General features: G+C 42.7%; 1 protein-coding gene across 1 annotated transcript in view; it reads right to left on the minus strand.

Annotated features, from left to right (window-relative positions):
- LOC124723154 overlaps positions 1-14802 on the minus strand; it is a 77581-nt gene extending 62779 nt beyond the window's left edge. The window contains exon 1 of the mRNA XM_047248345.1: positions 14767-14802. The gene's annotated coding sequence lies outside the window, so the exon portion shown is untranslated. The remainder of the gene's footprint in view (positions 1-14766) is intronic.
- Between the last annotated feature and the right edge of the window lie 7115 nt (positions 14803-21917).

Raw genomic sequence — 21917 nt, forward strand, 5'->3', positions numbered from 1 at the left:
GTCAGAAACACTTCACACTTCGTTATAGATTTACACCTTCAAAATAATAAAAAATAATCGAGATCTATACACAATTAGCGTGACAAATTGCCTATTGGTTTCTTTCTCGAGTTCTTCGGCCGATGTTTGACGATTTTTCTAACGTTTCGCCAGGACCAGTGGCAGAGATTTTCAAAGCTGATAGCGACTAGCGGTGGAGGATGATCCCTTGGCAATGCCACTCATGGTGGCGCAACATCAGAAAAAGCGTCAAACGAACGTCGGCTGAAGAACCCGAGACAGAAGCGGACAGGCAATATGTGAAAAGGTGACTACGAATGCCTTAACAATTTTTAACTATTAACATCTTTGTGACTCGAGAAAGAATATATATTTGTAGTTTGAAAATTTGAGTTTGGTGTAAATGATCTCTGTGATCTAATTCCTGGCCACCAGACTCAAGAGTACACGTCAATATGGATGTGCGACACTACTTCTTCATTAGTGAGCAGGTTATTTACTTAATATGTTATTTTCTATGATTCATGAACATGTAACCTTCTGAGTAACTGTACATTATGTTGGATAGAATCTCGTCAACAATAGCGCTGTGTTAAACTGTTTATCGATAGTTGTCTGGCGGCTGATTATTTTTTAGAAAAATCTGAATATTTCGGTAAAACAAACAAGCAGAATAATGCCAATATGTAAACAAAATTTCCAGAATTGCAAAGTCTAGAGGATAATACATCTCTCATTTATATATTATAGTCTTAATGGGATTATTTCAAATCAAATGGTTCAAATGGCTCTGAGCACTATGGGACTTAACATCTTAGATCATCAGTCCCCTAGAACTTAGAACTACTTAAATCTGACTAACCTAAGGACATCACACATATCCATGCCCGAGGCACGATTCGAACCTGCGACCGTAGCGATCGCGCTGTTCCAGACTGAAGCGCCTAGAACCGCTCGGCCAAACCGGCCGGCGGGATTATTTCCAAACACGTTTTATCGTTAACATGTCTGTTAATTGTTTGGGTCCCACACTAAAATGTTGGGAAGGAGATAATCAGGCCGGCCGTGGTGGTCTAGCGGTTCTAGGCGCTCAGTCCGGAACCGCACGACTGCTACGGTTGCAGGTTCGAATCCTGCCTCGGGCATGGATGTGTGTGATGTCCTTAGGTTAGTTAGGTTTAAGTAGTTCTAAGTTCTAGGGGACTGACGACCACAGATGTTTAGTCCCATAGTGCTCAGAGCCATTTGAACCATTTTTTTGGAGATAATCAGCTGTTAGATATTCAGAAGCAAAGTGACATTTTTCTTCTGAAAGAGTCATCCTGCGTGGGTAAAACACACCATGATCCAAAAAATTTCGGGAGTGCAGTAGCATAAACTCTACTTTTCTTCTTCTAATGTTGCCGCCTAATATCTTTTGGCCCTCTTCAGAATGAACCGCCAGAGTTAAGCTACATTAATCGTTCCGTCTTTTAAACCATAGATCTCTTTGGTGGGTCGTTGATCGGAGGCATAGAAGGAAGGAATGATTAGGGTTTAACGTCCCGTCGACATCAAGATCATTAGAGACGTAGCAGAAGCTCGGATCGTTCCAAGGATGTGAAAGAAAATCGGCCGTGTCTTTTCAAAGGAAGCACGTCTGCCAGAACCGATTTAGGAAATCACGGAAAACCTAAATCTGGATGGACGGACGCAGATTTGAACCATCGTCCTCCAGAATGCGAGTCTAATTTGCTGGAGAAAAGTATGCATAAATTGAATCTAAGACTACGTGGTCGGTTCATGTATCATTAATGTATCAATATTACAGAATGACAATTACTGAACTATATGAAAAAAAGTAAATTAGTTACAAACTAAAGCGTACACAGACTTTATTTAGAATGTAAATGTCACTATAGCTATTCGGATTTAGGTTATGACATGTTCAATATACTTGCCACCATTGGCGAAGATGTGGCGCAGGCGAATAGCGAAATTCTGCATGATCCGCTGAAGTGTCGGAACATCGATGCTGTAGATGACTCCTTGAATGGCTGTTTTCAGTTGAGAAATGGTTTTGTGGTTATTGCTGTACACCTTGTCTTTAACACAGAACCACAAGAAGGAGTCGCGTGTGTTCAGATCCAGAGAATATGGCGGCCAATGGGGGCCCATGCCAGTGGCCTCTGGGTACCCCAGAGTCAGAATGACGTCCCCAAAGTGCTCCTGCAGGACGTCAAACACTCTCCTGCTTCGATGGGATCGAGCTCCATCTTGCATGAACCAAATCTTGTCGAAATGAGGATCACTTTGGATAATGGGGATGAAATCATCTTCTAAAACCTTCACGTACCATTCGGCAGTCACCGTACCATCAAGGAATATCGCACCGATTATTCCGTGACCGGACATTGCAAACCACACAGTCAACCGTTGAGGGTGAAGAGACTTCTCAATAGCGAAATGCGGATTCTCAGTCAAAAAAACGAGCCAATTTTGCTTGTTGACGAACCAATCCTAATGCAAGTGTGCTTCGTCGGTAAACCAAATCGATTAAACCATACAAATTCCCATCGTGCCCCAGGGTCAACCGCGCAATTTGAACGTCCTAAGGCAAACATTTCAGTTGTTATGACGATTTTATTTCATATAGTTCAACAATTGTCGCCCTGTAGCTGCCCTGCAACGATGTCTTTACGAGTTTATTAAAGAAAGCGCCAGATTCCATGATATGTCTAGGCTGAAACCGGTATCTCTGTTAATTACATTCATCAACAACAGTATTTCAACTGCTTCTTTCATCATCGAATCCCAAAAATGAAGAAATAGCGTTGTTGCATCACTCCCTAAATTTAATGGATCAGTTACTGTGCAACAAAAACATGGCTTTGCCATAAGTTGCTGGAGAGATAAGATGAAACTGTAAAAAATAGTTTGCGTGAATTTATGACCAGAGTAAACTTATAGCGACGCTTATCGCCGTTTTTTCGTATTTTTGAAACTTGTACAGGAGGTAAAATTGCGATGACACCCTAGAATTCGTCTAAAGAGCAACGATAATCTTAATAACCGCAGCCGCTGCTGCCTGTGTCTCAGTGCCCTCACTGTGGCCATCTGCAGTTATCTAACAGTCTGATTGTCATCTCTCTTGGACATCTCTGTGCTACTTACGACAATTTTGTAAGGCCTGCGTGTTACAGGCAATATTAATATTACCATTTTTTGCCTTGATGTTGTAATCTGTATGTGTCCTAAGATCCGATGATGGCGGCTTTAGTTTCGCCGAAACCGGTAATCATGAAATAAAAAGAATTTCTGCGATCTTGGCTACCAGTTTATTGTTTTACAAGCATCTAGATCGCTCCCCCATGAGCACAATGTGCTCTCTACAAAAAAGTATCACAATCTTGTACAAGGCGTTCAGCGAAGGAGTCCCTCGTTTCAAAATTAAATATCTCGAAAATTAAGATTGATAGACGAGTGCAACAAGCGCTATGTTTATCGTGAAAACTGTAAGAATTTTATACAGAAGTTTCGAAATAGCCGAAAAAGTAGCTTACAGATGCCACTGTAATCTCTATTTGTAGTGCTTATAAATAGTGCGCTGCAGACCAGAGTGATCATTTCCATGGTTGAAACGTGAATGGAAGTTGGCGCACCGAAGAAAGAAGTTGAAATCATGCATTGAACAACGCGAATGATTTGATGTTGGCTGCATTTGGTTCACATATGAAGCACACTTCCACCATCCAGGTGGAGTCCTGAATAACCAGAACTGGCGAATATGAGGTTCTGAATATCCATATTTGTGTGAAGCGAAATCACAGTATTCTCCCAAAGTTATTATCTCATCTGCAGTGTGCAGCAGAGGTATTATTGGCCCTTTTTTCATACGAGAAACGATCGTTGGAGGATCGACCAATCAGAGTGGTTCATGCAATATGGAGCCAGATCATCCTTAGTTTGTGCCACCACTGTATTGCGAGTAGTGGACATTTCGAAATGACTGTGATGTGACTTCAAAGGCAGCTTGCAGAGAACGAGTTTAATTGTGCACGTGATATTGAAGGTGCTTCATAGCGTACAGCGCCATATGTTTGCAGCATTTCGCACTATATGGAAACTGCTGTATAAAATTCTTACATCTTTCGCAATAAACATACTTTTTGTTGTACTCGTGTGTCGATTTTAGCTTTTGAGATATTTAATTTTGAAATCAGGGTCTCCTTTGCTGGACAAACTGTATAATCTTCTCTAACTATACACATTCTCCAGTCGTATGTAAGGACGATCATAAAAATGTCAGATATTGCGTAGTGACATAGCGATCCATCTGATGTTGCAGTTGCTCAGGGGTTGCTGCTGGAACAGAAAAAAGTTCAAATGGCTCTGAGCACTATGGGACTAAACTTCTGAGGTCATCAGTCCCCTAGAACTTAGAACTACTTAAACCTAACTAACCTAAGGACATTACACACATCCATGCCCGAGGCAGGATTCGAACCTGCGACCGTAGCTGTCGCGCGGTTCCAGACTGTAGCGCCTAGAACCGCTCGGCCACTCTGGCCGGCTGCTGGAACAGAAGCCACTATATCGTGACCCACATATGCTTAATGCGGAACAGCTTCATTGATAGGGAAGTTGACGGATATCTTGGTTTGTGCATTGGGAAATGCGAGTAATATGCATACGTTAATTTGTCTTCGTGGAAGAACACGTTTCCCTGATGATCGAGAACGGTTACAGAATTAGCGGAATGATGTTTCGGCTATATCTTGCGTTGGGTGCAACATTGTTCAAAAATGTTCAAATGTGTGTGAAATCTTATGGGACTTAACTGCTAAGGTCATCAGCCCCTAAACTTACACACTACTTAACCTAAATTATCCTAAGGACAAACACACACACCCATGCCCGAGGGAGGACTCGAACCTCCGCCGGGACCTGCAACGCTGGTCTTAATATGTTGTACTGTATGTTTCGATGAGAACCCACATCTGAGAACAAATTATTCTTGTTTGTTTATTTTGTTGAGTATAAATAAAACTCCTAATCGAGGTACATTGCAGAGTAATGAAAATAATGCATCGGAGTTTCAAAATTGAGACCTGTCATATAAATACGAGTTGTATCATTTGTTGGAATGTAACGAAGGTATATTACAATTGGTTAAATTGATGATAAAGCCCTTACTGTATTTATTCACCATACTTTGAACAAAAGAAATGCCATCTTACTATCACAAATCAAAATTTCAGCATACGACACGTCCATTGTATTAATGCTACTCTCAGTGTCCCTTTCCCTGAATATTAGTTATGCGTGACTTTTAGAGTCTTGGTAAGCAGAATTTCACTTGGTCTCCTTGATCACCTCATAACCAGGAGGCAACTGGTGCATTGATAATGTCGCAAGGTGTGTAGCTTAACAGGTTACGTTGGGTGGTGTCAGTATCTGCATTAGATGCGGTGACACGTTTGGTAACTGCATACAGGCCAGGCTGGATCAGAAATTTGTATGCAGTATCTCTCACTGACAGTCATTTTTTACATTCACAACCAAAGTCTTCGCCGGCCTCCAGCACAATTCTTCCATCATATTTGTCGAACCAGACTATTTCCCTGCAGATATAGAAGCTGAAGTATCTCATGTTAGGAACAGAAGAGAAGTCTCCCACAGCGAGAGAACAAGCAAACTCTTCCTTTCTTTTCTGACATGGCTTTTAGTAAAATATCGCCCTGGACATCTTCTTGCTTTTGATTGGCTAGGTAGTGTTTTGAGCTCTGCCATTCGTGTTCGTTGGTATCAACATTCATTACTCATTCGTAATGTCCTCATTTCTCACAATACTTGCCAAAAAAAGCTGCCTCTAAAATCAGTTTAGAGCAACGCTTACTTTCGTCGATATCTCTACCTAGCATCTTTACTCTAGAAAAACTCCAAGTCCCATGAACACAACTATGGCCTACTTAGTGCGAACATTCGATAACCTGCTGTCTACCAACAAGTGGCCAATCCCAGCCTTATATACGCTGTAGCTCTCAACCGCTAATGACGCTTATTGCCTAGTATATAAGTCTTTTTCTGGTCTTGACGCTTATTGCCTGGTATATAGGTTTTTTCCTATCCTTGAACAGCTCTACCAGTGCAGATATACCACAACGTTCTCCATTTGTCATATACTCAACCGTGGCTTTTCGTCTGATGTGGTCATCCAGGCGTGAATCTGTAAATTACTGGCGTCTGGAACCATGACTGCCATATGCACATACCTTAGACCACAGGGAAATACTGAGCTACAGCTCACATTTCATGTCATAAATCGTACGAAATGCGCTTGTCAACAGTGACCAGGCATTGTATAATGCTTAATAAACCAGAAAGATACTCGAAACAACAGGCCACTATTTCAGAAGGTTATATATAGCTGTTATGGGTTCAGCATTTTCTTGTTCGGAACATGGTTCACTCGTTGTCCACGGCATAGCACTTCAAAATTAAGGCTTTTTCTATACTCAGCCTGTGCCCTTACATAAATATGGTGTTTCTAAAGAAGGGTGTTTTGAGGTATTACTTTTTCCATTATTCACTAGTGTGTACACACAATTTCGGACCGAGTGAGGTGGCGCAGTGGTTTGCACACCGGACTCGCATTCTGGAGGACGGAGATTCAAATCCGTGTCCGGCCATCCTGACTTATGTTTTCCGTAATTTCCCTCAATCACTTCAGGCAAATGTCGGGATGATTCCTTTGAAAGGGCACGGCCGACTTCCTTCCCCATCCATTCCTAATCCGATGGGACCGAAGACCTCGCTGTTTGGTCCCCTTCCTGGTTGGAGGAATTGGCGAATCGCTCAACATTTGAACAGGAGTGTTGCCACTATTCGGCGAGAATGGGTGTAACACGGGCGAACACAGCGTCAAGAAGGATGCAGTAGACCTAGAGACACGAGAGAACGTGGGAAGCGAGCATTCGTCAGAAAGGCACTCAGAGCCCCGCATTCATCATTATTATCGGTTCGACGTGCAACTGCAGTTTCGTTCACCACAAGAACCGTTAATAGGTGGCTCACAGAAAGGGGTCTCAGCTCACAGCCGCGATTGCGCCAACAGCCATTGACCTCTGTACACCGACACGTCCGTCTGCATTGCGTTCGGGCCCATTCGACCTGGAATCTCAGTCGCTGACGGAGAATTGTCTTCAGTGATGAGTTTCGCTTCGAACTGAGCACCGATGATCAGCAAAGACATGTCTGGAGACGCCCTGGACTATGGTGGGTACCAAATAATGTTCTGGGAAGCCATTTCATTTTACGGCAGGATACTTTTGGTTGTCATCCGCGGCGCTCATGCAAAACAGCGGCACGTCGACGATACTCTACGCCGTATTTTCTGGCTATTCACGACAAACCATCCTGGACTTACGTTTCAGCAAGATAATGTCCTTCCGCACAAGGTGAGAGTTTCTGCTGTTTGTCTTCGTGCATGCCAAGCCCTTCCTCCGCCAGACCTCTCCCCAATTGAGAACGTTTGGAGCATTATGGGCAGGGCTCGGAATTTCGACGATCTAAGGCGCCAGTTGATGAGAATGTGACGCTATGTCCATCAGGAGAACACCCAACAACACTGTCAACCAATGCCGAGCCGAATAATTGCTTGCATAAGTACCAAAGGTAGACCAACTTGCTCGGTTACTGATGCTCATCTCTTGAATAAATCATCCAGTTTTTTTGAAATTGTAATCGTTTGTCTGTACATGTACATCATATCTATACTTTTCCGTCCCATTCGGATATTCCTTCGTGGTGCGTCGTGTTGTATTTTTTTTCTTGGAGTGTATTTCATAGCTAGTACAAAGGTATTTGGAACATATACTTTTCGATTAAGTCCACATCTATTTGGACTCAAATTTCACCCATGGCACTCTCTAGGACAATATTTCATACTGAAGTGCGTGGCAGTTCGTAACCATGTTTTCGCAATTATTTCGCAAACGGCTCGTTTGCCGACCCATGTGTACTGTAGCGTGTTTTCTCTCACTATTTTACACTTTCTTTTTGCTGTTGATTATGATATAGCCTGCATAATGTTGACAATGAAGATAGCTGTTAGAGCAGCTGAGCACTTACTTGTTTCATTTAGGTCGCCTGTGATTTCCCAAAATAACTTACAGTGAATGCCAGGAGGTTTCCTTTGGAAATACCATACCGTTTTCCCTCCCCATTCTTCCACGGCCTGAGCTCGTGCTCATTTTATAACTACGTCCACGAGGGACGAGGTAATATAACAGCCTGCGTTGTTGGTTGACATAATAGATTAGCACCATATGATATAGCTTGGAAGAAATTGTATACAACTTGTGATTTGCACTATTGCATATTTAGGGCAACATAAGCACCAACCGCTGCAGCAGAAAGTTTTTGGAACTAGAGGTACAGTCCTTTCTGCTGCTTTTCTACTGCCATATTCCAACAGAACAATGCCAGGTCACATATGTCGAAGAATGTGGAATCCTTATTCCAAGATCGATGACTATTACCACTTCCATAGCCTTTACATCAGCCGGACATGTTGCTCATCGAATATGCCGTTTTCGCTGACAAAATCTATTTGATAGAATCGAAAAACATCTCGGAACCCTTTTCTTTGCAGCTCGGCCTCCCGAGGTCAGTGTCTAACTCTGTACACCGACTTGAAAATTAAATTGGTATGTTACAACAAGGCTACATTCTAAAACGCATTTTGACCTGCTGTGTTCACCTATTCATTATCATAGGCCAGCACTGTAACGCGCCAAAATACTTTTCATTCACGCCTGCTGGCTTGTATTGTTTCCCAATACGCTTCAAGCCACTACCGCATGGTGAAGCTTAGGAACGCCATTGTTTAACTCGGTTTCCATCCCCATCAGTTCCATTTCTCTTCACGAGAAGTGACTTGATAGCGGATAGCGTGTTTCCGATGAGGTTTGGCTCATGACTAAAGTGGCAAGGCAACAAGCGAAGTTATTTACGCATCGGAACATCGGTTATCATACAGTGAATGACGCCCTTACAGACATAACTAACCGTGTGCTACTTCGTCTGCTCTACCAACACATGTGGCATAAAATCTAACATGAAACGCCCCTACAAAAAACTCCTTGAAGAGACATTTAAATGTTGATCCTAGACGGAACTTAAATATTTTCGTCTGTCCACTTTAGACAAAAGGTGTCCGCTTTACGACAACTGTCCTGCAGATAATCTACTGATACTGTATGCCATGCCCCACAGTACCCTGCAGCGAGATATATTTATGAGATTGTCAAATTCCGTGTTCGAATATCCTCTGATACCTTATATTTGTAATACGCAAACGTAAGGTACAATTTCATAGTTTATTGATAAGCAATAAAAATACGTTGTAGGTGTATCATATCATGTGACCTATTTGACTGCAACACAGAATATTTTCCTCTAATGGAAAAAATTCGTAAGGGTATAATGCACAATTTTACCATGTTGATAACAGATAGTTATTCGAACTGGATCGGATTCATGTCATATTTTAATTCGAAAAATATTACTACTATGAAACAGCGCTATGGAAATAGCAACGAAGAGTTCCCGCATCATAAATAAATAGTCTTCCCGTAATGGTGGAAGTGAGGAGCTTCACCCACATCATAGCTATTGGCAGAATGGCTTCTAGGTGTCTGTCAGATGTTGCATATCTGCTGCCGGAAGTGTCCCTCCGTGATTTATGACACAACTGTCGTTGCATTTACTTACTTACTCACTGGTCATACCGGACTCGAGATTCCATTACCGCAGCAACGTATTTTCGCCATCTGTCCCTGTCTTGGGCTATTTCCTTCCATTCACCTTCAATACCTAGGCTCCTCAAATCAGCCTTCACATTGTCCTCCCATTTACGCCTCGGTCTCCCCACAGGACGTTTTCCTTCTAGGTGCACTACCAGTACTCTGCGCGCTGCCCTGCCCTCATCCATTCTAGCTAAGTGACCCGCCCATCGCAGCCTATGTGATTTAATAATACTGATTATGTCAGGGCTTGAATAGAGTTCGTGAACCTCTTCATTATGCAGTTTTCGCCACTCTCCGCTAATATTATCCCTTTTTGCTCCGAAAATTTTCCTCAAAATTTTGTTTTCAAATACTCGAAACGGCTTTTCATTTTGCACAGTGAGAGACCAAGTCTCACACCCATCCAGCATAACTGGTAGAATAATAGTTTTGTATATTCTAATCTTTAAATTCCTAGACAATATCCGTGATGAAAGTCATCTATTCAGTGAGAAGTAGCACGCATTTCCCGCCCGTAATCTCTTCTTCAGTTCGGATTCACTCTCATATCGCGAAGTGATGTCCACGCCTAGATGCTTAAATGTGTTCACTTTTTCAAACTGCATGTCTCCAACTCTTAACATTTCCTGATCTGCTGCTGTTGGCATTCTAGTAGTAACCAGGTATTTAGTTTTGTCTTCACTTATGCTTAGACCTACATCTTCACTAGCCTTGATTAACGCATTCGCATTTGCTGTTACAGATTCTTTCCTATCGCTATTGATATTTAGATCATCTGCATACCCTAATATTTCCATTTAACTCCACACCCTCTGAATTATCTGCTGCCATTCGTACAATATATTCTAGGACTAAATTAAAAAGTAGCGGAGACAGGGCATCTCCCTGCTTAAGTCCGTTCTTTATTACAAATTCTTCTGACTCCAATTTCTCCACGCGTACTCTACCTTTTGTGTTTTTCAAACTCGCTTCTATAAGTCTAACATACTTCTTTGGTATTCCAAGTTTCAAAAGAATTCTGTACAATTTTGACTGCAATACTGAATCATATGCTTTTGTAAAATCTATGAAAAGATTATGAACTGGTTTATTGTATTCCCATTTCTTTTCCAAAATTTGACGCAGGGTGAATGTTTGGTCTATAGTGGTGTAAGCCTGCTTAGCAGAATATTTGAGAAAATTCGCATTTACTGTAGGAACAAATTTCGAAGGATCGTTATTGAGGAGTACGCTTAATGTTGTGTAGTGCAGACACGCGTAAGGGCACCAAAAACTTTTAATTGTGAAACTAAAAGAATGCATTTTTTTTTAAAAAAAAGCAATCTAATAGTAAACTAACTCAGAATCTACAATCATGTCCGGACGCTGTGCTTTCAGCTGTATACGAGTAGACTACCATCATCAGAAGTTCCCACAACGTTTCTAATTGTCCGGCTTTTGTGCAGCTGCCTATAACGACTGCGTCTTCCACCGGCCGCGGTGGCCGAGCGGTTCTAGGCTCTTCAGTCCGGAACCGCGCGACTGCTACGGTTGCAGGTTCGAATCCTGCCTCGGGCATGGATGTGTGTGATGTCCTTAAGGTTAGTTAGGTTCAAGTAGTTCTACGTTCCAGGGGACTGATGACCTAAGATGTTAAATCCCATAGTGCTCAGAGCCATTTGAACCATTTGACTGCGTATTCCATTTGGAGAAAAGTTATTTGCCTTCCTGGAATATGTCTAGAATGTGAAGAGGAAATTTTTCACTTAATATTCCAGTAATATTACCTCTTTTGCCACTTGTCAAAGTAAACTGTGTGTTACGTAGTATTTCATTCGTGCCTGTAGTGTACATGATTTGAGCTATAACTGCAAATTCCCGGAAAAGTTTCCGTCCTCTGAAGTGTTACATAGTTCGCCTGGGCGGCGTGCACCTACGCACACTAAGCGGGGCAGCTGTTCTTCACTGTTCTCTAATAGACTCAAGAGAAGTAAACCGTGTGAGCAGTGTAGCACTTTGCTAGTGGGACCCAGCTTGGTAAACAGCTTAAGTCGCCTTAAAAATGTTGCTAATTCCACAGTGTTGTGGCCTTTCCCATGGGAAATCGGAGAACTACTGTAGAGTATGCTAGACACTGAAACGTGCATGTATGGTTATAAGACCAGCATTTCGCGTAGCCTCTCTGGTATGGTAACACTGGGCATTGCCTAGACGAAGATTAACCCCAGATTACTAAACTATCTTCAAAATTTACGATTGCAATTGGTACCAATGCGCGGTTCCCGCCAGTTTGGTACTGTCAGTATAGCGTGTAAAACAGGAAAATTTGTACTTATTTTGTATGTGACATACCATTGGAGACCTTATAATTGTAATTATCTAGTGCACAAACTATAAATTATGTCGTACTGTAAATAAAATGTGAAGTAGTAAAATTTACGATGGTTTAGTAACAATGTAACATTTTCCCCTTTAGTGTTCTATAGCTAAAATTCATATCCATATCCACTGTTGGATCAGAACTTATGACCTTTCTGCTCGGACCGACAGACCTTAGGAAGCATATACTCAATTAATTCCGTCAGCCTTCTTGCACCTTGTAAACCGGGGATACTCGTCCAGGTCACATCTCCTATGATTCGTGTAATCCCTTTAGAAGATATTTCTTGTAAGATCTTCTAATTTGCAGGCTTTAAAACTATAAGTTACTCTAATGTGATTATAGTTAACCAACAAAATTACGTTTTCTGTGAAACAAACTAGAAGAGTTATACCGGCTGACCAAAATCATGTATGTTAAAAAGTACGCTGCGTAATTTCAACTTAAGATTAAAGAGTACTCAGTCAGTGAAATCGACTATATTTTATCCCTTCCATTTTATCGAACTAACATTATTTCTAAATTTAAAGCCGTGACCTAAGTCAGAGAGCAGAGGCTAAGCACATCCACCTTCTTGCCACTGGAGAAGGAGCCATGTAAGCATTGGCCGTAGCGAGGTAATCAAAACAGCAGCTATACTACCAGGACCACAAAATTTCTAATGCGTTGTGCAAAAAATTGAATCTAACAAGGCCAGTTCACATGGTTACAATTGCCGCAATGTTCCCAGTTTATGAAACTCAAAATAATCAGCAGTATAAGGCGAAGCTTATTTTCCCAAAAATATAAAACAAACAACCATGAGTGAAGTATCGTGATTGTTATTTCAATGCACGATGCGTTTCAAGCCCTGATAGGAAGCAGTTTGTTTTTTGTTTTACAAAAGTAATACAGTCTCAGAAGCAACACTGGCAGCAATGGATAATTTTCTTTTTTTAAAGAAAGAAATCTGTTTTGCATCATAGTGTAAGTTCTTATACTAGTTTCGTGCAGGGAGCGGCTTCTGTAATTTACAGTTAAGTTCTTAAAGCAATTAAATATGCAAGCATTGGCTTCTGACGTGAATTTACTTCTTAGTCTCTTTTTGCGTCTCGATATGCAAGTCATTCCAGATCTCCAGTCTCAGCTGCTTCGTTCCATAGTTCTTCTTGGAGATTTTGTAAACAGTACAGTAGAGGGAAGCCACCCCACAAAAAGCGAAGATGATGCGAGCATACCCCAACCGCTTTGGACGGCTGTAATATTGCATCTACGTTCCTCTCCTTGGATTAAATCCCTCTGACGTTGAGATCTGTTTTTAATACGATTATGGAAGCCAGTCAGCTTGTTATTTGCAGACACTGAAAGCAAAAATCCTGTGCTGAAAAAGCCCAGTTTTCAGGTATCCACAGCGAACATTAGCAGAAGAAACTTCGTCGAAAGCTAGGAGCTGCTACCAGATTCTCCTGTAACGGACAGGGTGCGCGATTTTGTTTGAATCCACCTGTCGCAGGTCGATATCAGGCCTGTGATTTATGAGTAGAACGCTAGGAAACCTTAAAAACGCCACATAGATGAGGAGCATTTCTGTGAACTTTAGATCTAACTGTCTGATATCAAATGGTGCCGCTATCTTTCTTGTTTAGTAAAGTAATTGATACTGACGATTCTGCAAATTATGAGACCAAAATGCGTAAAAGTTGGACACCGAAATGGCAAGGTGCAGAACTAGTGTTGCATGTGATCCAGCGCTTTAGGGTTGCGTGGTCCATAGTCTCTGAAAGGTCTCTACCGCAATTAATTTATCAGTGTAGTTTAGTACGGATATTGCTCTTTTATATTACAGGAACAATAAACGTGATCGCGCTGTACTGATTCTGTATCTTTGAGATTTGTATAGTTTGGTGCTCCCTTGGAGACAGACATATTTAAAAAAAAAAAAAAAAAAAATCGAAACTCTGCACTCAAACGTTAGGCAGCAGACAAGGGTAGCTCCTCTCCGCCCTATGAGTGATTTTAAAAAAACCAAACGAAAATCCTTCCGCGCCGTACAGAAACAAATAAAACTTCAGTATCTGCATTGGGAGAGACCAAACGTATACTGTATACTGATTAGTAGCAATCAATTTCAAAACCGTTTGACGTAAATTTCCAAATTATTTCGCTCTTCTCCGTGAAAGTAATATGGGTTACTGTCATACAGTAACATAGTAACTCGTTTCTAAATCCAAGCCTATCATTGACCAATACAACGAATCAACTGGAACGGCTTTAGTGTACAGTGATCTTTTTTAATTTTGAAAATAACCACTCGTTAGGAACGTCGTGTACCGCAATGAAGACACGCCTATCGAAACGGAAAAAGTGAAATATTCCGAGCTAGCTATTAGTCAACCGTGTCATTATTAGTTAACAAATAGTAGTCTTACGAAGACGCGAAACAGTCTTACAGAAATATAGGATTACTGGCTTTCCTTTGCCCTACGTGTCTGTCCTTCACGAAAGCGACGAGTGCAAAAGGCACGAACCTGTGATATTTTGTAACTATTAGCTCGGTGAGTGCTGCCTCTAATGAAGGCTGGTGAAGCGACTACAGGCAGCAGCGTTGGCAAGTAAGCGCGCGGTTCCCGGACCTACCTCTGCTCGGTGTGGTCGGCGGACTGGGCTGCGATGGGCGGCGCGCTGGGGACGCCGGGTTATATAGGCAGCGCGTGGGCGACGCGCCGCCCCCGGGCCGCGCAGGCGCCGCCGCCGCCTCCGCCTCTGGCTGTGGCTCCACCGCCGGCGCCGGCGCCGCCCCCGACGCCGACGCCGACGCCGCTCGCCTCGCCTGGCCAGCAGTCACCTCTTCCTGGCCGCGACCGCAGTGCGGCGCCAGCCGGCGCAAAAAACAAAACCCCCGGCACAGGCGTCAACTGTTGCTGCGCTACAAGCTCTGCCGACTTAGCCCGCATCGCACTTCGGCTCAATCGTCCTCATTAACATTCCTCGTCCGTGCCTCGGCAATAATCGCGACACCAGACGCGTAAATAAAATACACACTTTTAATGAATGCGCATAATATCTCGCCACTAAATTAATCTCTTTTAATGGAACAACATTTGGATATTGTAGTTACTTCTCGGAAGCCCAAAGAGGTTCTTGTCTTTAAATTTTATGCTGCTCGCTCGTCGCACTGTACATTCCATTTCATCCCTCAAAGCACTTACTGTGTACTTATTAAATAAACTGCGTTCGTACATAATAAATACGAATCTTGATGCGTAATTAAATAATCGCGAAAATAAACGTACATTTAGGAGAGACGTGCTACGACACTAGAGTTTAAAATTGCAGCATCATAGAGGAGGCGTGCAGCAATCATCAAACTGGCACGAAGTGTACTAGATTTCTGGATGTGTAAATGATAAGCACTTTTAGAATAAATGCACGGTGTGGTTACGTAATCTACATTCGGTATATCAGGAAAGATTATGCAGCAGCTTCCTAATAGGGAATTCGCATTTGACTATTCGTCTTTTGTAAGAAACTCGTATTATACATAATATGAAAAGAAGGAACGTCTACCAGCACGTGGCGTAATACGACAACGGCAGGAGCGTGGTTTGACAAAATTATGTTTGTAAAATGTAAATTTCACGGCCGGAAATGTCACAAGTAATAAAATATTCCAAGCTACTATGCAGTGGTCATTACGGATTTTCCATTAAAACCCAACGTTTCGTCTCCATCTGTGGAGGACACGTTCAAGGGGGATCGTAACACTACGGTTGAAAGTTCTGCGATATTCCCGCTCGTGTCTGTCGGGATCCTATGACTGTCGTGGGGATATGGAACTGACGTGTTAACTAGGGCGATAATCAACGCTATGCAAGACCTTAACAACCTCATGCGTAGAGACGTGTTGTTCGCTCAACTTTATAGGATCGTGAAACCCATGTCTTGCACTTTGAGCCAACGGCTTTGCCTCGTTGCATACATCGGTTCTCGTCGGATCGAGGTAAGCCGCTTTGGCAAATTTCCTTCGTATCTACAAGGTGAGGAGGGATGCTGGCGTGAAACCCCTGATCACTGAAATGCAGGAGGATCTGCAACGAATTGACGCATGGTGCAGGGAATGGCAGTTGAATCTCAATGTAGACAAGTGTAATGTGCTGCGAATACATAGAAAGAAAGATCCTTTATCATTTAGCTGCTATATAGCAGGTCAGAAACTGGAAGCAGTTAATTCCATAAATTATCTAGGAGTAGGCATTAGGAGTGATTTAAAATGGAATGATCATATAAAGTTGATCGTCGGTAAAGCAGATGCCAGACTGAGATTCATTGGAAGAATCCTAAGGAAATGCAATCCGAAAACAAAGGAAGTAGGTTACAGTAGACATGTTTGCCCACTACTTGAATATTGCTCACCAGTGTGGGATCCGTACCAGATATGGTTGATAGAAGAGATAGAGAAGATCCAACGGAGAGCAGCGCGCTGCGTTACAGGATCATTTAGCAATCGCGAAAGCGTTACGGAGATGATTGATAAACTCCAGTGGAAGACTCTACAGGAGAGACGCTCAGTAACTCGGTACGGGCTTTTGTTGAAGTTTCTGGAACATACCTTCACCGAGGAGTCAAGCAGTATATTGCTCCCTCCTACGTATATCTCGAGAAGAGACCATGAGGATAAAATCAGAGAGATTAGAGCCCACACAGAGGCATACCGACAATCTTTCTTTCCACGAACAACACGAGGCTGGAATCTAAGGGAGAACCGATAGAGGTACTTAAAGTACCCTCCGCCACACACCGTCAGTTGGCTTGCGGAGTATGGATGTAGATGTAGATGTAGATCATCAGTCTTTGCGCCATTAAATTCCATCCTCTTCGCAGTATCACATGAAGTGGGGGAATGTGAACTATTGATTGTGGTATGTCCATATGATAGGGATGTTAAGCTCGGCGGCAACGCTTGGTGTTATTTGAGAAGAGTAGACTTCGAGTCAGCATCAGGTTTCACCCTCTCCGTTCTATTATCATCATCCAACCCATACATGACACCACACCACATATGAGGGACAGCCAAATGAAAACCGAACACACGCCATAACGAAACCATGGAATGGTTCCATTCAAAAGTGATCAGCAGACGCGTTAAGACATTTATCCGACTGGAGGATAAGACGATCAATTCTTGTTTCATAAAACGCTCCCACTCTTGCACTTCCTCGTCCGACTGAAACCGACGTCAACGCCTGTCCTTCTTCAGGTCGCCAAAGATATGAAAATCACATGTGAAATATCCTGGCTGTACAGAGGATGTTGCAGTGTTTCCCAACCAAATCGCTCAAGCGTAGCCTGATTGGCAGTGAGGGCCGGCGTCATCGTGCAACAGAATGATTCCGTCACACAGCATTCCTGAGTGTTTTGACTTTATGGCGCGTCTGTGAAGTGTCTTCATAGCGGTGCGCATTGATCCTGGTTCCACGCTCGAGGAACGCGAAGAGTAGAAGGCCTCTGCAGTCGAAGGTCATCATGAGCTTACCGGAGCTTGTGTGACCGGCTTTGGGTTTCTTTGGCTGGATAGATGTGGGATGTTTCCATTGTTGGGTTTGCCGGTTGTCGTCAGACTGTCGGATGAGATCACCCTGTTGCACGATAACGTCAGCCCCCACACTACCAATCGGACGAAGACAACACTTCAGCGATTTGGCTTGGAAACACTGCAACATTTTCCGTAGAGCCCGGATTTTTCACCGTGTGATTTTCAGATATTTGGCGACCTGAAGAAAGACGTGCGTGGACGTCGTTTTCCGTCGGACGAGGAAGTGCAAGAATGGTTGCGGTTATGGATTCGTCAGCGGCCGATCGCATTCTACGAAACAGGCACTGCTCGTCTCGTCTCCTCGTGGGATAAGTGTCTTAACGCGTGTGGTGATTACATTTGAATGGAAGCAGTCCGTGTTCTCATTGTGGCGGGTGTTCGGTTTCCATTTGACTGCCCCTTATACACGCATTAAAGCCATCTACACCTTCCAGATACGCTTAAACACACAACTCTCACACTTTGCGAAAGAAAAGGGCCATTGCGCGCAAAGGATAGAAAAATCTTCCCAAATCGACAGCTTAACCTACCCCTCGGGGTCTCCCAGCCAGCCGGGATGTGGTGGTACCACTTTGTCTTTTGAGACTAATCCCGGATCTGCGTGCAAATGGCTCTGAGCACTATGGGACTTAACTTCTGAGGTCATCAGTCCCCCAGAACTTAGAACTACTTAAACCTGACTAACCTAAGGACATCACACACATCCATTCCCAAGGCGGGATTCGAACCTGCGAGCGTAGCAGTCGCGCGGTTCCAGACTGTAGCGCCTAGAACCGCTCGGCCACTCCGGCCGACATCTGTGTGCAGCATTACGATGGATATATCCGCGTGTGGGGGCACCGAGAAAAATAAACGTTACCAGATTGCATTCGCTGACGTCACACGTGTGCTCGTTACATGGCATGATGGCATGGTGTGTCAATCGGTACATAGCACTAACACCGGCAATTTGGACAGCAGATGCTACATTTCTGTTGTGTTTCACCTGCTAACTGTAGTCAACTTTGTCTCTGCGACGTTACCTTTCAACAAGATGACGTGAGACGGCATGCTCTCAGTGATAGCCTGATCTACCTCGATACACAGAGTGTTCGACCTTTGCACTGATCAGTACATTCTCCAGATCACTCATCCATAGAAAACACGTGGTCATTGGTGTACAATACCTCTAGCCAGCTTCTGCCACTGATGAACCCTGGCATGAAGTTAAAGCACCATGGAATAACATGCCCGAATCTGCCATCCAGTTTCAGTTCCAATCGATGCCTAGCCGGGTTAGAACCTCTCCGTCTACAAAGTTTCGCATCCAGTACACCCCAAATCACTTACAAATTTGATCACATATTATTTCTACTGTGCTGTATATGCAAAATAAATGAAATATGCTGCATACTATTACAATTTTAAGGGCTAAAAGTGTTATTTATCCTTACTACTTTCTTAACACTATTCGCAAGGAGCGATCGACTACACTGTAGCTGTAATATACGCAAGTAAAGTGAGAGGTGGGGATACGTGCTCCTCGGTGGCTCGTTACAGAATAATAAAGAAATACCTTCACAAAAAGGAAAAACTTTGTGAAAAACAATCAATAAAAGGTACCACAAAAAACATTCAGTCATGCAACAACCTTCATACGAAACAGGTTCAGCTTTATCCCTATGTGTTTGAGTGTGTTCTTTCAACACTCGATGCAGTTCGTAACAACTGCTCAGTGCAGGTACTGCTGAGAACGCTGATCACCATGACCACGTCAGACCGTAAAGCGACGCGCGATCGACTTTCTTACACGCCGAAGAATCCCACGATTTTGGCGTGCGATTTCCGTGACTGCGACAATCCTGTCAAATAAGTCCATGTGAGTATCGACCTGGGTCACATAAAGCGCAGTCTTCACATGCTCTCAGGAGAAGGCATACCTTGGTGTTATGCCTAGTGGCCGAGTGAACAATAGAACAGGACCACCGCGACCAGTTCATTGCTGTCGAGAATGTACATCGATATCGTTTCATACATCGAGTGCAAAGTGCGCCAACGCCCCGTCATGTTAGAACCACATACCGTCGACATTTGCATTGGTGTGGAGATGTTTCCGGTGCAGTTTAGATAAACTAGAGCAAGAAATCAAACGAAATACAAATACTCTGCAACGAACCACCGGAGACCACAGGTGCCTTGTATCAAAATACTCAGAAAATACCCATTTACAAAGTCCGAAATTTTTTGCGTGGAGTTCGGATTCACTCTGTTTACCAGGAGTCACATGATTCATAGACGGATGGTGTATATGACTTTCCTTCCAATTTTAAGGGATATTTTTTTTAAATTTTATTTTCTAGATTTACAAATGACCCATCACATTGTTACTAAGACAGGTCATATTTTTATAACATGCAATTGTACATATACAGAGTGTGACACTTATCTGATTTCTTCTTATTTTTAATAAGGTTAATAATACTACATATTGAATCTTGTGGACTTAAAAGTAATTAAGAAAAGGAAATAATTAAATTAAACAATTTACACACACACGTTTCTTAATCACTTTTTAAGTCTATACATATAAGATAATTTACTTCCAACCAAGACATGATGATAAACACCGAAGGGAAAAGTACTCCAGGAGGTAAAAATCCTTCATCACTGGAACCAGAAATGCAACTAGGTCGTCGCATTCTGGAGAGCCTAGAACATCATGTAAGGAAGACTCGGAGCTTCCTAGTACTTCCCGCATACGGCCTAAGAAGAAACATCTGCTAGGCACAGTGAACATCAACACCCTACTATAAAGACGGGGAAACCTAAACAATTGAGGAATGTATTAAACAGATGCAACATACTCATACTAACACTTCAGGAAACCAGATACGGTGACGATAACGCATTTGAATCAGAGGGTTAAAGGATCTATAAAGGAAAACCGGCCACAAAGAATAAATTGAAAGTCACTATGCTTGGAACAGAGACGCTAGAAAATGAAACGTCAAAAATTCCAAAGCACCACGTGAAACTACTCGTAGGAGACTTTAAGGCACAGATCAGCAGAGAAGAGAAATACAAGGCAACAGTAGGAAATTTTCCTGCACACAAACGCACCAATAAGAATGAAGAATGACTCATCAACTTCTACAGACAAATTAACTTAAAACTAATGTAACCTTTTTCTGGGAACTACCAAGGAGAAAGAAGACCTGATCTTCTGCTAATTCACATTTTGGTTCCAATCAACTTGATCATGTGGCAATAACCAAACAAAACCATAAAGAAATCACAAGCGTAAGGGTCAGAAGAGGTCTAGTCATAAATTCGAAACACTTTTCAACAGAAATCAAAAACAAACACCAAATTAAAAGAGTCCATAGAATTGACACAAAATTCCTGTCAGAGAACAGGAACGAATTCATTAAAAAGCTTCACGCAAAGTAAGAAGATGATAAACTGGGATGAAATCAGAGAAGAAATGATAGAAACGGTGACAAAACTAGAAAAACCACGAAGAAGAAGGAAACATAGGCGGTGGAATAAGATACGTGACGAAGCGACAGAGCATATACGAAGTGCCGGCTCGTGTGACAGAACGGTTCTAGGCGCTTCAGTGTGGAACCGCGCTGCTGCTACGGTCGCAGGTTCGAATCCTGCCTCGGGCATGGATGTGTGTGATGTCCTTAGGTTAGTTAGGTTCGAGTAGTTCTGAGTCTAGGGGCCTGATGACCTCAGATGTTAAGTCCTATAATGCTTAGAGCAATTCGAACCATTTGAATAGACTAACTGCTTGGAAAAAATGGAACCCCTGCAAATAGAAAAGAAACTGGAACACATCCACTGAGATCAGAAAACAGACATAAAAAATTATTCGAACAGAGAAACGGAAATATCACAAAAAACGCCGCGCGGAGTGGCCGCGCGGTTAGAGGCGCCATGTCACTGACTTCGCGGCCCCTCCCGCCGGAGGTTCGAGTCCTCCCTCGGGCATGGGTGTGTGTGTTGTTCTTAGCATAAGTTAGATTAAGTTAGTTTAAGTGGTGTGTAAATCTCAGAAACGATGGCCTCTGCAGCTTGGTCCCTTAAGAACTCACACACACATCACAAAAAACGATTAGAGGAAATAGATACAAATTTCAAACAGAACAACACTAGGGACTTATAAAAAGTTTTCAAAGAAGAAATAACAGGTTACAAGCCGATGGGCCTT

The sequence above is a fragment of the Schistocerca piceifrons genome, chromosome X, assembly GCF_021461385.2.
Source record: "Schistocerca piceifrons isolate TAMUIC-IGC-003096 chromosome X, iqSchPice1.1, whole genome shotgun sequence".
Classification (NCBI taxonomy): Eukaryota; Metazoa; Arthropoda; class Insecta; order Orthoptera; family Acrididae; genus Schistocerca; species Schistocerca piceifrons.